This window comes from Phyllobates terribilis, unplaced genomic scaffold, assembly GCF_046119375.1.
Source record: "Phyllobates terribilis strain yellow unplaced genomic scaffold, ASM4611937v1 Scaffold_1__5_contigs__length_1240528914, whole genome shotgun sequence".
Lineage (NCBI taxonomy): Eukaryota > Metazoa > Chordata > Amphibia > Anura > Dendrobatidae > Phyllobates > Phyllobates terribilis.
In genome coordinates, this window is record NW_027362761.1 from 483,282,152 (window position 1) to 483,296,065 (window position 13,914).

The 13,914-nt window shown below is 39.6% G+C and overlaps 1 protein-coding gene across 1 annotated transcript in view; it reads left to right on the forward strand.

The window, feature by feature from the left end:
• MAP1B (microtubule associated protein 1B) overlaps positions 1–13,914 on the forward strand; it is a 135,022-nt gene that overhangs the window by 100,877 nt on the left and 20,231 nt on the right. The window lies entirely within an intron of this gene.

Sequence of the window (13,914 nt, forward strand, 5' to 3'; positions counted from 1 at the left end):
CCTTGTGGAGAATGCCAAGCTGGTGTAAAGAGACTTCTAGGTCATGCAATGCTCCTCTATAAAACTAAATATGCAAATATCCTCTTCAGAGAAGCAGAAGAATAGAACTCTAGTGCCATCTATTTTTTTTATTCTTCTATCAGAAGAATTGAGCTCTGAGTATAATCACCTTTTAAGTCTTTTCTTTAAATATGAGCAAACATCTGAAACATATAACATTTTGTTTCTGTGTTTTTCATTATATATTAAGTTAATTTATACTCCAAGTAGCGTACAAAAAAATTACCTGTTGGTACATGGAAACCAAGAATCTTATTATGTGTCTCCTGGCAATGACATTTTGCTATGAACAGTTTAGTGAGATTCATTTTTTTAAAAAATATTTTAATAATCCGCTGCAGCACTGATAATTAACCCCTTCGTGGCCTGGCGACTTTTCATTTTTGCATTTCCATTTTTTTCTCCTCTTCTTCCAAGAATCATAACTTTTTTATTTTTTGACCGCACCTTTAAAGTATCATTGCACAATGCCAGTACTATGTTTTTGTTTGTCACATTTTGGGGATTTTCATGTATTAATGTGATGCACTCTGTTTTTTTTAATAACATATGAGCCATGAGCAGAATAAATGTCATACAAGTCAGCATTATCTAGCCTACTAGTTGACGATTCCTAAATGTTTAAATTAGGGTAACAACTAAAATAAGAAAAACAACAAAAAGATAAAAAACGTGCACCCTTGAAATTGTTCCAGAAAATGAAGTATTTCCCCCAGAAAATTATTGCAATTACACAAGTTTTGTTATACACATGTTTATTTCCTTTGTGTGTATTGGAACAATTGAGGAAAAAAAGGCAAATTGGACATAATTTCACAAAAACAAAATTGTTGACACCTTTCCAAAATTGTGGGTAAACAACTTTGTTTCAAGTATGTGATGCTCATTCAAACTCATCTGTGGCAAGTAACAGGTGTGGGCAATATAAAAATCACACCTAAAACCACCTAAAAAGGGGAGAAGTTTACTCAGTCTTTGCATTGTGTGTCTGTATGAGCCACACTAAGCATGGAGAACAGAAAGAGGAGAAGAGAACTGTCAAAAGACTTGAGAACCAAAATTGTTGAACAATATCAACAATCTCAAGGTTATTAGTCCATCTCCAATACCTTGATGTTCCATTGTCCATGGTACGCAACATAATCAAGAAGTTTACAACCCATGGCACTGTAGCTAATCTCCCTGGACACGGACGACGGAGAAAAATTGCAATTCAGGATAGTCTAGATGAATAAGCAGCCCCAATCAATTTCCAAAGAAATTCAAGCTGTCTTGAAGGTTCAGGGTGTGCATCCGTCAACATTTGAATGAAATGAAACACCATGGCAGGAGACTCAGGAGGACCACACTGCTGACACAGAGACATAAAAAATCTAGACTGCAGTTTGCCAAAATGTTCGTGAGTAAGCCAAAATCCTTCTTGGAAAGCATATTGTAGAGAGATGAGACCAAGATAAAGCTTTTTGGTAAAGCACATCATTCTACTGTTTACCGAAAATGGAATGCCTACAAAGAAAAGAACACAGTGCCTACAGTCAAATATGGTGGAGGTTCAAAGATTCTTTGGGGTTGTTTTGCTGCCTCTGGCACTGGGAGCCTTGCCCATGTGCAAGGCATCATGAAATCTGAAGATTACCAATGGATTTTGGGTCACAGTGTAGTGCCCAGTGTCAAAAATCTGGGTTTGCCTCCTAGGTCATGGGTCTTGCAGCATGACAATGACCCCAAACATACTTCAATAAGCACCCAGAAATGGATGGAAACAAAACGCTTGACATTTCTGAAGTGGCAGCAATGAGTTCGGCTCTAAATCCCATTGAACACCTGTGGAGAGATCTTAAAATTGCTGCTGGGAGAAGGCGCCTTCACATATGAGAAACCTGGAGCAGTTTGCAAAAGAAGAATGGTCCACAATTCCTGTGGAGAGGTGTAAGAAGCTTGTTGATGGTTATAGGAAGCGATTGATTGCCGTTATTTCTTCCAAAGGGTGTGCAACCTAATATTAAGTTGAGAATGCCAACAATTTTGTCTGGCCCATTTTTGGGGTTTTATGTGAAATGATGTCCAATTTGCCTTTTTGTCTATTTTTTTGTTGTTTCAATAGACACAAAGGAAATAAACATGTGCATAACAAAACGTGTAGCGTAGCTGCAATCATTTTGTGGGAGAAATACTTTATTTTCAGGAACAATTTCAAGGGTGTCAACACTTTCGGCCATGACTGTTAGATTTCCACAATATCAAACATGATAATGAGATCAATTTAACCCAATTGTATTAATTACCCATTACAACAAAAACTGCATAATCATTAAACCAAGAAAAAAGACAAGGAATCTTTCCATGTACACACAGAAGAGCACGTTCACACGGACAGTTTTACTCACTGAAGGTCAAATCAAGCTAACGATCACAATCAATACTGTACATACCTTGCACAATATCACTCATTGTCACCTGCAGAGACAAGAAACTCATCTATTTAAATACATTTCTCACACTTTCCTTTATTTAATCAGTTCATAGAGACCATCACCACATTTCCAAATTAACACATTCATTCCTTTCCTTTTAACTAGTCAATTTTGACATACCCTTTTGCGCAATTCTTCATGAAGAAAACGTTAAAACTCTTTGGCTGGATTACATAGTTACACAGGTTCAAAAAAGACACAGGTTCATCAAGTTCAACCTTTCTCCACCAGTTATACTTTCTCTATTGCTAAATTATTTATAACTCAAAATGTCATTTGTTGTGAGAAAAGCATCCAGTTCTTTTATAAATGCTGTTATAGTATTTGCCATTACTACCTCTTGTGGTCGGGCATTCCACAGTCTGACTGCTCTAACTGTAAAGAACCCTTTCTTATTTCTCTGCTTGAGTTGCCTTTCCTCTGCATATAATGAATGTTTCCTGGCCCATTTTAAGGTGTTTGGATGGAATAAATCACTTGATTTATAGAGTGGTAATATTACATTTGGATCATGGGATCGTGTTTGCTTTTGCAGCTGCTGCCTGACATTGAGTACTGCTGCTCAGCTTATTTGTAACCAGAATACCCAAGACCTTCTGTAGTCCCAACTATATTTCCCTTTCATTTATATACTGCAATACGATTACTGCGGCCTGGCTGCCTTATTTACATTTATTAAACTGTATCTGCCATGTGTTTGCCCACGCAGACATCTTATCTAGATCATTCTGTAATATTATGTAATCTAGCTGAATTTTTATTATCCTACATATTTTTCTGCAAAGACTGACACTTTACTTTCATTCCCATCCACAAGGTCAGCAATAAAGATATTATAAAGACTCTGTCCTATCACAGATCCTCATGGTCTTTCGTGTGGATATTATCCATCTAGAAATTGTATCATTTACGACTCTTTATTTCCTGTCCCTTTACCATTTTTTTTACCCATGTGAATATATAGTGCCCCCTAGTCCCTGATTTTGGAACTTCAGTATAAGGCAGCGCTGTGGTACAGTATCAAATGCCTTTGGAAAGTCCAGATATATCACCAATCAGCCGCATTACCAAGTCCAGATTTGTTCTTCTTTCTTTTTAACATTTCCTGCTGAGATCTTCATACATCTGGAAACATTTTTCTGACTTCTCAGCCTTCAAGGTTTTAATGCCCTTTGTTTTTGTCTTATTATAACCATATTTAACCATAATGGTTTCTTTTTATTTTTGGAGAATGTAAATTTACTACCGGCCTCTAAAAATATACACTCCTCAAAAAAATAAAGGGAACACTAAAATCCCACGTCCTAGATATCACTGAATGAAATATTCCATTTGCAAATCTTTATTCATTACAGAGTGGAGTGCGTTGAGAACAATAAAACATAAAAATGATTAATGTAAATCAAAATTAATATCCAATGGAGGTCTGGATTTGGAATGATTAAAGCATCAGTCAACCCCTGGACAGTCTGTGGTGCAACGTGGCATTGGTGGATGGAGCGAGACATGATGTCCCAGATGTTCTCGATTGGATTCAGGTCTGGGGAACGGGCGGGCCAGTCCAAAGCATCAATGCCTTCATCATGCAGGAACTGCTGACACACTTCAGCCACATGAGGCCTAGCATTTTCATCAGAAGGAACCCAGGGCACACTGCACCTGCATATTGTCTCACAATGGGTCTGAGGATCTCATCCCGGTATCTAATGGAAGTCAGGGTACCTCTGGCTAGCACATGAGCCACTGAGCCACTGCCAAACCGGTCATGCTGGAGGATGTTGCAAGCAGCAGAATGTTCTCCACATCGTCTCCAGATTCTGTCATGTCTGTCACATATGCTCAGTGTGAACCTGCTCTCATCCGTGAAGAGCACAGGGCGCTAATATCAAACCTGCCAATCTTGGTGTTCTCTGCCAAATGCCAATCGCCCTGCACGGTGTTGGGCTGTAAGCTCAACACCCACTTGTGGATGTTGGGCCTTCATACCACCCTCATGGATTCTGTTTCTGACAGTTTGAGCAGACACATGTTGTGTGATGTTAGTGGCCTGCTGGAGGTCATTTTGCAGGGCTCTGGCACTGCTCCTCCTTTTCCTACTTGCACAAAGGAGCAGGTTGCGGTCCTGCTGCTGGATTGTTGCCCTCTTACGGCCCCCTCCACATCTCCTGGTGTACTGGCCTGTCTCCTGCTATCTGCTCCATGCTCTGCACACTGCGCTGACAGAGACAGCTATCCTTCTTACCACAGCTTGCATTGATGGGCCATCCTGGATGAGCTGCACTACCTGAGCAACTTCAGTGGGTTGTAGACACCGCCTCATGCTGCTGTACCTCTTGGGGTGAGAGCAATGGCAAAATGCAAAAGTGACCAAAACAACAGCCTAAAAGGATGAGAACAGAGAAATAGTCTGTGGTCACCACCTGCAGAACCACTCCTTTATAGGGGGTATCTTGCTAATTGCCTATCGTTTCTACCAGTTGTCTGTTCCATTTGCACAACAGCAGGAGAAATTGATTCACAATCAGTGTTGCTTCATAACTGGACAGGTAGATTTCACAGAAGTGTTATTGACTTGGCGTTACATTGTATTGTTTAAGTGTTCCCTTTATTTTTTGAGCAGTGTATCTTTATACACTCCCCTTTTATGTTCGGTATGCCCAGTTACCAGGACATGGTCCCACTCTCCCAACCTGTAACTCCATTATCCCCTCTCCTTGCTTCATCAACCAGTTAAGGATGATGATTGTCTGGAATTGTGAATAAGAACTTGCAGCTTTTAGTACAAGCGGAAGACTCTATGTCCCATTGAATATCTGGATAGTTAAAATCCCCCATAATAAAGACCCTATTATTTTTTGCTGCCTTTTTAATTTATTACAGCATTTCATCCTCTACCTGTTTGGCTATATTAGGAGGCTTGTAACAAACTCCAATTAGCAGCTTTTCATTGTTGCCATCCCCATGTACATTTACCCATACTGACTCTACATGGTCGCAGCTCACCCCAGTGTCGTCATTGAGCACAGGTCTTAAGTTGAATGTAACAAAAAATACACACCCCCCCACCATTTTTGTTTATCTTGCCCTTTCTGAATGTGGTTTAACCCTCTAGATTTGTCACCCAGTCATGGCTTTCCTCTAGTCAGTCTCTTAATTCATGCATTTTGTTTGCAAGACATATAATACTTTTAGCACATTTATTACTCCTACTCACCTCCATACTTCCCTTGCTAGATCCACCCTCCTCGAAGTCGTCATTGGCCTCTACTGTTTCCTACTTTCTCTCCGCTTTTTATCATTTTTTGCACAACCATCCTCCCATCTTAGTTTAAAAGCTCCTCCATCTAATACAGCTGCACCCTCCCCATTGAGGTGCAGCCTGTCCCTTCTGTACAGCCTGCAGGCAACAGAAGTCAGCCCAGTTCTCCATGAACGTCAATCCTTTTTTCCTGCACTAATTTCTAAGCCAATTATTTAAATCCATAAGCTCCCACCGCTATTCTAGTGACACTCGTGGCACCGGCAGTATTTCTAAAAACACCAATTTGAAGGTCCTGGACTTCAGCTTCTTTCCTAATTCTCTTAACCACTTCGTGCCAGAGCCTGTTTTTGCCTTCGTGACCAGGCCAATTTTTACAATTCTGACCACTGTCACTTTATGAAGTAATTACTCTGGAACACTTCAACGGATTCCGCTGATTCTGAGATTGTTTTTTCGTGACATATTGTACTTCATGATAGTGGTAAAATTTCTTCGATATCGCTTGCGTTTATTTGTGAAAAAATCGGAAATTTGGCACACAAAATAGTTAATAAATAACATTTCCCACATGTCTACTTTACATCAGCACAATTTTGGAACCAACATTTTTTTTTGTTTGGAAGTTCTAAGGGTGAAAAGTTGACCAGCGATTTCTCATTTTTCCAACAAAATTTACAAAAAGATTTTTTTAGGGACCACATCATATTTGAAGTGACTTTGAGGGGCCTTTATGACAGAAAATACCAAAAAGTGACACCATTCTAAAAACTGCACCCCTCAAGGTGCTCAAAACCACATTCAAGAAGTTTATTAACCCTTCAGGTGTTTCACAGGAATTTTTGGAATGTGGAAGAAAACAATGAACATTTAACTTTTTTTTCACAAAAATGTTACTTTAGACCCAATTTTTTTATTTTCACAAGGGTAACAGGAAAAAATGGACTACACAATTTGTAGTGCAATTTCTCATGAGCACGCTGATACCCCATATGTGAGGGAAAACCACTGTTTGGGCGCACTGCAGGGTTCGGAAGGGAAGGAGCGCCATTAGACTTTTTGAATGTAAAATTTGTTTGAATAATTAGCGGACGCCATGTTGCATTTGCAGAGCTCCTGATGAGCCTAAACAGTGGAAACCCCCCACAAGTGACACCATTTTGGAAACTAGACCCCTTAGGAAACTTATCTAGATGTGTGGTGAGCACCTTGAACCCCCAGGGGCTTCACAGAAGTTTATAATATTGAGCTGTAAAAATAAAATTTTCACATTTTTCCCATAAAAACGCTTTTCATCCCTTAATTTTGCATTATCATAAAGGTAATAGGAGATATTGCACCATGAAATTTGTTGTGCAATTTCTCCTGAACACGCTGATATCCCATATGTGGGGGAAAACCACTGTTTGGGCGCACGGCAGGGTTTGGAAGGGAAGGAGCGCCATTTGACTTTTTGAATGTAAAATTCGCTTGAATAATTAGCAGACGCGATGTTGCATTTGGGGAGCCCCTGATGTGCCTAAACAGTGGAAACTCCCCACAAGTGACACCATTTTGGAAACTAGACTCCTTAGGGAACTTATCTAGAAGTGTGGTGAGCACTTTGCACCCCCAGGTGCTTCACAGAAGTTTATAATATTGAGCCGTAAAAATAAAATTTTCACATTTTTCCCACAAAAAATGTTTTTCATCCCCTAATTTTGCATTATCATAAGGATAACAGGAGAAATTGCACCATGAAGTTTGTTGTGCAATTTCTCCTGAGTACACCGATACCCCATATGTGGGGGAAAACCACTGCTTTGGTGTACGGCAGGGTTCGGAAGAGAAAGGAGCGCTATGTTGGCTGGGATAGGTTGCAGACACCATGTCACATTTGAAGAGTCGCTGACATGCCGAAACAGCAGAAACCCCCACAAGTGACCCCATTTTGTAAACTACACCTCTCAAGGAATTCATCTAGGGAAGTAGTGAGTATTTTTTAATTTTTTAATTTATACCATTGGGCAGTGAAGAAAACATGATTATATTTTTACCACAAAAAAATGTTTTACCCTCAGATTTTACATTTTAACACAGGGCAATGGGTAAAAATGGTGCCGAAATGTGTCACACAATTTCTTCTAAACGTGGCAATACCCCATATGTGGCTGTACCATACCGCTTTTCCAGAGCCTTTCTGCTACCAGTAACTTGGAAGTCCCTTCTATTTTTAACAGATAATGGACCTGAGTGGGGACTGGCTTTTTTTGAGGACTGAGTTGAAGCTTTTATTGGGAACATTTTATGTAACATTTATCCGGCGCTCTAGGCCGAGCACTTACATCGGGGTTTCCATCTAAATTTCCAAGTGATGTAATTCAGATGAAACCCCCACAGGATCCATTCACTATAATGAGGCAGCAGAGTTACTCTGGACTCCGTCTGGCCTCTGTTTAGCGGCGTCCTTTTTTTCAGAAGTGCAGAAAACTGTGGCCAACCGCACTTTTATGCACACCTAAAAAAACTGACACCGTGGGATCACAGGCCAGACGGCATCCACAGTGGCCTATATCTCCCTCATTACAGGGAATCTTCCATCATGGGTTCCGTCTGAATCACGTATTTGAGAGATTTACACGGAAACTCTGGTGTAAGTGCTCAGCGCAGAGTGCAGGATAAATGTGAGCCGCGCCTTACTGCGATCTTTGGGAGACATAGTAAACAAATCAGTAGCAGGTGAAGAATTGGTTTTATTTATTCTTTACGCCGTTCCTCGTGCGGTATAAGCGATGAGATTACTTTATTCTTCAGGTCGGTGCGATTACAGAGATACCAGATTTATATCGGGTTTTTATGACTGACAGCTGTCACACTAAAAGACGCTTTTTTTTGCAAAATTTAGTTTTTGCATCGCCATATTTTGAGAGCTATCATTTTTCCATATTTCGGCCGACAGTGGGTACGTGACATTTTTTGATCGCTTTCTATTCCGTTTTTTGGGAGGTAAAATTAACAAAAACCGACAATTCAGGAATTGTTTTTTGAGGTTTTTTTTATGTCGTTCTGCGTGTGGTAATAGTGATAAGGCAGCATTAGTCTTCGGGTCAGTACGTTTACAGCGATACTACACTTACCGTATATTTTTTTTTTTATGTTTTGGCGCTTTTACACAATAAAACAATTTTATAGAAAAAAAATTTTTTTTTGCATTGCTTTATTCTGAGCGCTATAACTTTTTTATTTTTCGGCTGATGGAGCTGTATGGCGGCTTTTTTTTTTGCGGAACAAGATGACGTTTTCAGCGGTACCATTTTTATTTCCATTTTGCTTTTTGATCGCATTTTATTCCACTTTTTGTTTCGAAATATGATGAAAAAGCATAGTTTTTTGCTCCGTTTTTTTTTTTTTTTTTTTACCGTGTGCACAGAAGGAGTTAATTAGTGTGACAATTTTATAGATCGGGTTGTTTCGGAAGCGGCAATACCAAATATGTGTACTTTTTTTTGTTTTTGCATAAATATACGGATTTATCGGTTTAATATTTTATTTATTTTGTGATTTTTTTTTTAACAGTTTGAAAACATTTTTTTGACTTTTTTTTACATTTTTACTTAGTCCCTGTATGGAACATTAATTGTTATTTTTCTAATCACTGTTCTCATGCAATACAATAGACATGTATTGTATTGCATGAGAGCTCAGCTGACAGTTTTACACTGTCAGTTTCTCCTGCTAGACTTCAGCTGCAGGCTGAGTCTAGCAGGACTCCATACATGGCAGACCCGGAGGCGGTCATGTGACATCCGGCTGCAATGACAACGGCAGGTCCTCTCAGACATCAGGGGGCCGTCGGAGAGGTAAGTGGACGACCCCCTCTCCTCTCACTATCTTCTAGATGCCGCGATCGCTATAGATCACAGCATCTAGAAGATAGCAAAGGGTTAACATCATTGGGACCTGATCCAATCAGGTCCCGATGATGTCCCCTGTCACTGCTACTGATCTGAACCGCAACCGCAGCGCCTGCAGGACCCTGGGGGTCCTGAGCGCTGTGGGACCACCAACCGTTTATAAACGTCGGCGCTGCACAGAGCCCAGGCAGCGCCGACTTTTATATACAGTGGGCGGTCGGGAAGCGGTTAAATTGCTTTTAGTATTTGGTACCATTACCTCTGGGTTTTCCCTAATCTCACTCAGCAAAATGTCTATTCAATCCACAATATGCCGAACTCATGCACCTGGTAGCACACTCACGGTCTCGTCGGCAGATGACCCTGTCTGTCTGCCTAATTATAGAGTCTCCTACCACCAACTTCTGTCTGGCCTTTGCTGCACTCCTATCTCCTTCCTTGCTACAGGAATCATTTTTCTAGAAGCAACGTCCTGCTGCAGTGATCCTAATCCTGGACTTGCATCATCCCAAATATCAGCTAAACAAGTATATTTACTACAGTGTGCCAGCTCAGTATTAGGCTCCCTGACACTCCTCCCATCTCTTCTTCATACCTCAGAGTCGTGGTCTTCCCCTCCTCAATAACAATGACCCCCTAAATTCCTCTTCATGTTTCCTAAGCTTCTGAGTGTTGGACGCTGCATATTTAGATCCATTGCCTGGGCTTCCAAATATTCAACACGCTGACATTCAGTGCAAATACATTCACCCTCAAATGGCTGTTCAAGGCATGCATGCATCTCACACGATAAACACTTGGTAGCATTGTTCATGGAGCACATATTTAAATGGAGATGAACAGCACAGAAAATTGCAGAAAAAAAAAATGCAAAAACAGATAAAGAAAAACACCTCACACTTAAATGCAGTCTTTACTCCACAAAGCAAGCCTCGCTTGGAGTCTCTGGAACTTGTGATGATTAGTGATGATTATTATACAATTCCTTGCACCATGTCGGACTGGGGGTCCAAGGGCCCACTTGTAACATTGACTCCAGGGCCCATTGTTCAGCTACATGCAAATATTACATTACCCTCATTCACAAATTTACCTCTGCTTCTATCTAATAATACACTTGGTAATTTGTTATATGAATGATAAGATGCTGACTTGTCTGTATTTAGTGAATTCAGTATATTGTGCCAACTACTGCTCAAATGGAAAGGTAAGGGTCTACTCCTGCAGTGGGGCCCACCGGGGGATTCACCTGTTCCCCTTTGAGCCAGTCCAAGCCTAACTACAATGAACACAAACAATAAGGAACATCAGTTATATAACACACCTCAGTAAAATTAACTCTCAACTTTCTCTTGCTCTCTGCAGTGTTAACAAATAAAACATTTGCTGTCTTTTATCTTACCATGCATATTGTAACGCTAAGTACATCTGTTCTGTTAACATGAATAACTTTTCTCTTCAGAACCCACCTGACCCAACAGGTCTTACAAAACCCATCTATGAAAATTTCCAGGATTCACAGCTACTAACACAGATTCTAATGAGTTCCCAGGCTACTGTTCTAGATTAAGACAGAAGAAAAGAGTTAGAGCGATGCTGCTCTCTTCCTCTTCTTCAACCGTTTATTGAAACATCCCAGTATTGCCACCAAATATTTTATAATGGATTAAAAAATGTTAGAATGAACAGATTCACACACAATGAAATATTACAGTTTGCCAAAATGATAATGTTAATTACATAAAAGAGAATAAAAAAAAATGTACGATATCAAAAGATGTATAATGTATCAAAAAATACATTATCGATAGCTAACCAGAGTCAATCAACATGTATTATATTCAGCCTCCTAATCAGAGAAGTCTTTGTGTAATCCTAACTTTTATATCCTCTTCCCAGACCCCCTGATTTCTCTTGGCACAAAACTAAAAGACATTTCCAGAATCAAATCAAATGTCTATGTTGTGCGCATGTCCTAAAGTAACTAGTTAGGAATGTTACATTATAGCTAACATTTCTTGATACAAAAGGAAGGTCAAAGTTTAAATTAAATCAACGACTTGGACAACCTCATCTCAATCAATATGTGTGCCCCTTGTAAAATAATATCACCTATACTCGCCTCTGGTGCCGGTGTCATTCTAGCGGTGTCAACACTGTCTCTCCTGGGCTTGAGTAACATTATTATGTCATGCAAGCCCTGCAGCCAATCAGCAGCTGCTTCACTCACCCCGTCTTCAGACGTATCACATACATTTGGAGGGGGTGAGAGAACCGCAGCGCTCACTTTCTCCGAATTTGTCAGAAGGCGGGGAGAGAGAAGCCATCGCTGATTCGCTGCAGCGCTTGCGTGACGTAACTATGTGAGCTCAGGAAAGACCGTGCCAATACCAATGAACTGGTGCCGGCATTAATGGACTGGAGCAGTGGAGGAGAGAATAAATATGGTATTTTACTGGGGGCAAACATATGGATTGAGAAGGGGTTGTCCTAGTAGTGGACAACCCCTTTAAGAATGTGAAACTTTTAGAATCAACTGAACCATTAAATTAACCCTTTCCAGTACATCTACATTTGCTGTCTTTATATGAAATGCCCACAGAAGCTGCACTTTATAAGCAATATACAGTGAAGCCCCAACCTTCTGTTTTTTTAGAGACCCACACGTACACACGTGGTCAAAATTGTTGGTACCCCTCGTTTAATGAAAGAAAAACCCACAATGGTCACATAAATAATTTGAATCTGACAAAGGGAGGTTGGCTACAGTCCCATGGATGTTAAATTTCTGAATAATATGTGCAACTGTAGTCATAGGAACATCAAGCTGCTTGGAGATGGTCTTATAACCATTACCTTTAACATGCTTGTCTATAATTTTCTTTCTAATGTCCTGAGACAACTCTTTCCTTTGCTTCCTTTGGTCCATGTTGAGTGTGGTACACACCATGTCACCAAACAGCACAGTGAGTATCTGTAGCCCTATATACAGGCCCACTGACTGATTACAAGATTGTAGACACCTGTGAGGCTAATTAGTGGACACACCTTGATTTAACATGTCCCTTTTGTCACGTTATTTTCAGGGGTTCCATCATTTCTGTCCAGGCCTATTTCATGTGTTTAATTTTTTTAAAAATTCAGTGGAAGGAGGGTTGAAAAGCAATGTCTGACTTTCATTTGTTCATTTTCATTGCTTTTTAATTTATTATTACTTTTGTCAGATTCAAGTTATTTCTGTGACCATTGTGGGTTTTTCTTTCATTAAACGAGGGGTACCAACAATTTTGACCACGTGTGTATATGGATAAAAAGTCTTCTGGATTGTACATTATCACATAAAATATTTATAAGTACAAATAAAATATACCAAAACACAAAATACTATCAAGAACTTGTAGGTTCTGTCAGATATGACAGTAACAACAGTTCTTCATGCAGAATTGATAAAGAAGATAATTGCATTCCATACCAATGAAACACAATGGAATCCATTGAAAGTCAGTGTTGCAGGCAGTGTCTGTCCGAAGAGTGATTATTGAAAATTTTAAGTGAGTTAGGAATATTTTGGAATCTTCAAATAACGTCAAATACAGTTTAAACCAGAAGTTTACATACACTATATAAAAAGACACATATGCATGTTTTTCTCAATATCTGACATGAAATCAGAATAAACCTTTCCTGTTTTAGGTCAATTAGGATTACCATCATTTTTAATATTTGCCAAATGCCAGTTACACCAGTTTTGTCAGGGGGAATGGGCCCAAATTCCGACCAACTATTGTGAGAAGCTTGTGGAAGGATATCCCAAACATTTGACCCAAGTCATTCAGTTTAAGGGCAATGGTACCAAATACTAATGAAATGTATGGAAACTTTTGACTTTGCAGTAAGTAATAAAAATGCCTTGAAACATTCTCTCTCTCATTATTCTGGCATTTGGCAAATATTAAAAATGATGTGTCTTTTTATATAGTGTATGTAAACTTCTGGTTTCAACTGTATGCTATGTTGTGAGCGGAATACACTCTCTTCTATGCCTTTCGAACTCCAAATGAATAAGATTTGTTTTATGAGCGCTCAGGAAATCTATACAGCACATCCTTGTTTGGTGTACTCAGGACTTCTGGTTTATTTGCACATGTAGGCACGTTAAATAGGGTCACAGACAAAGGAAAAGTTCCCTCTGAACTATGAGCCAATAAGAACTTTAGGGGCATGATAG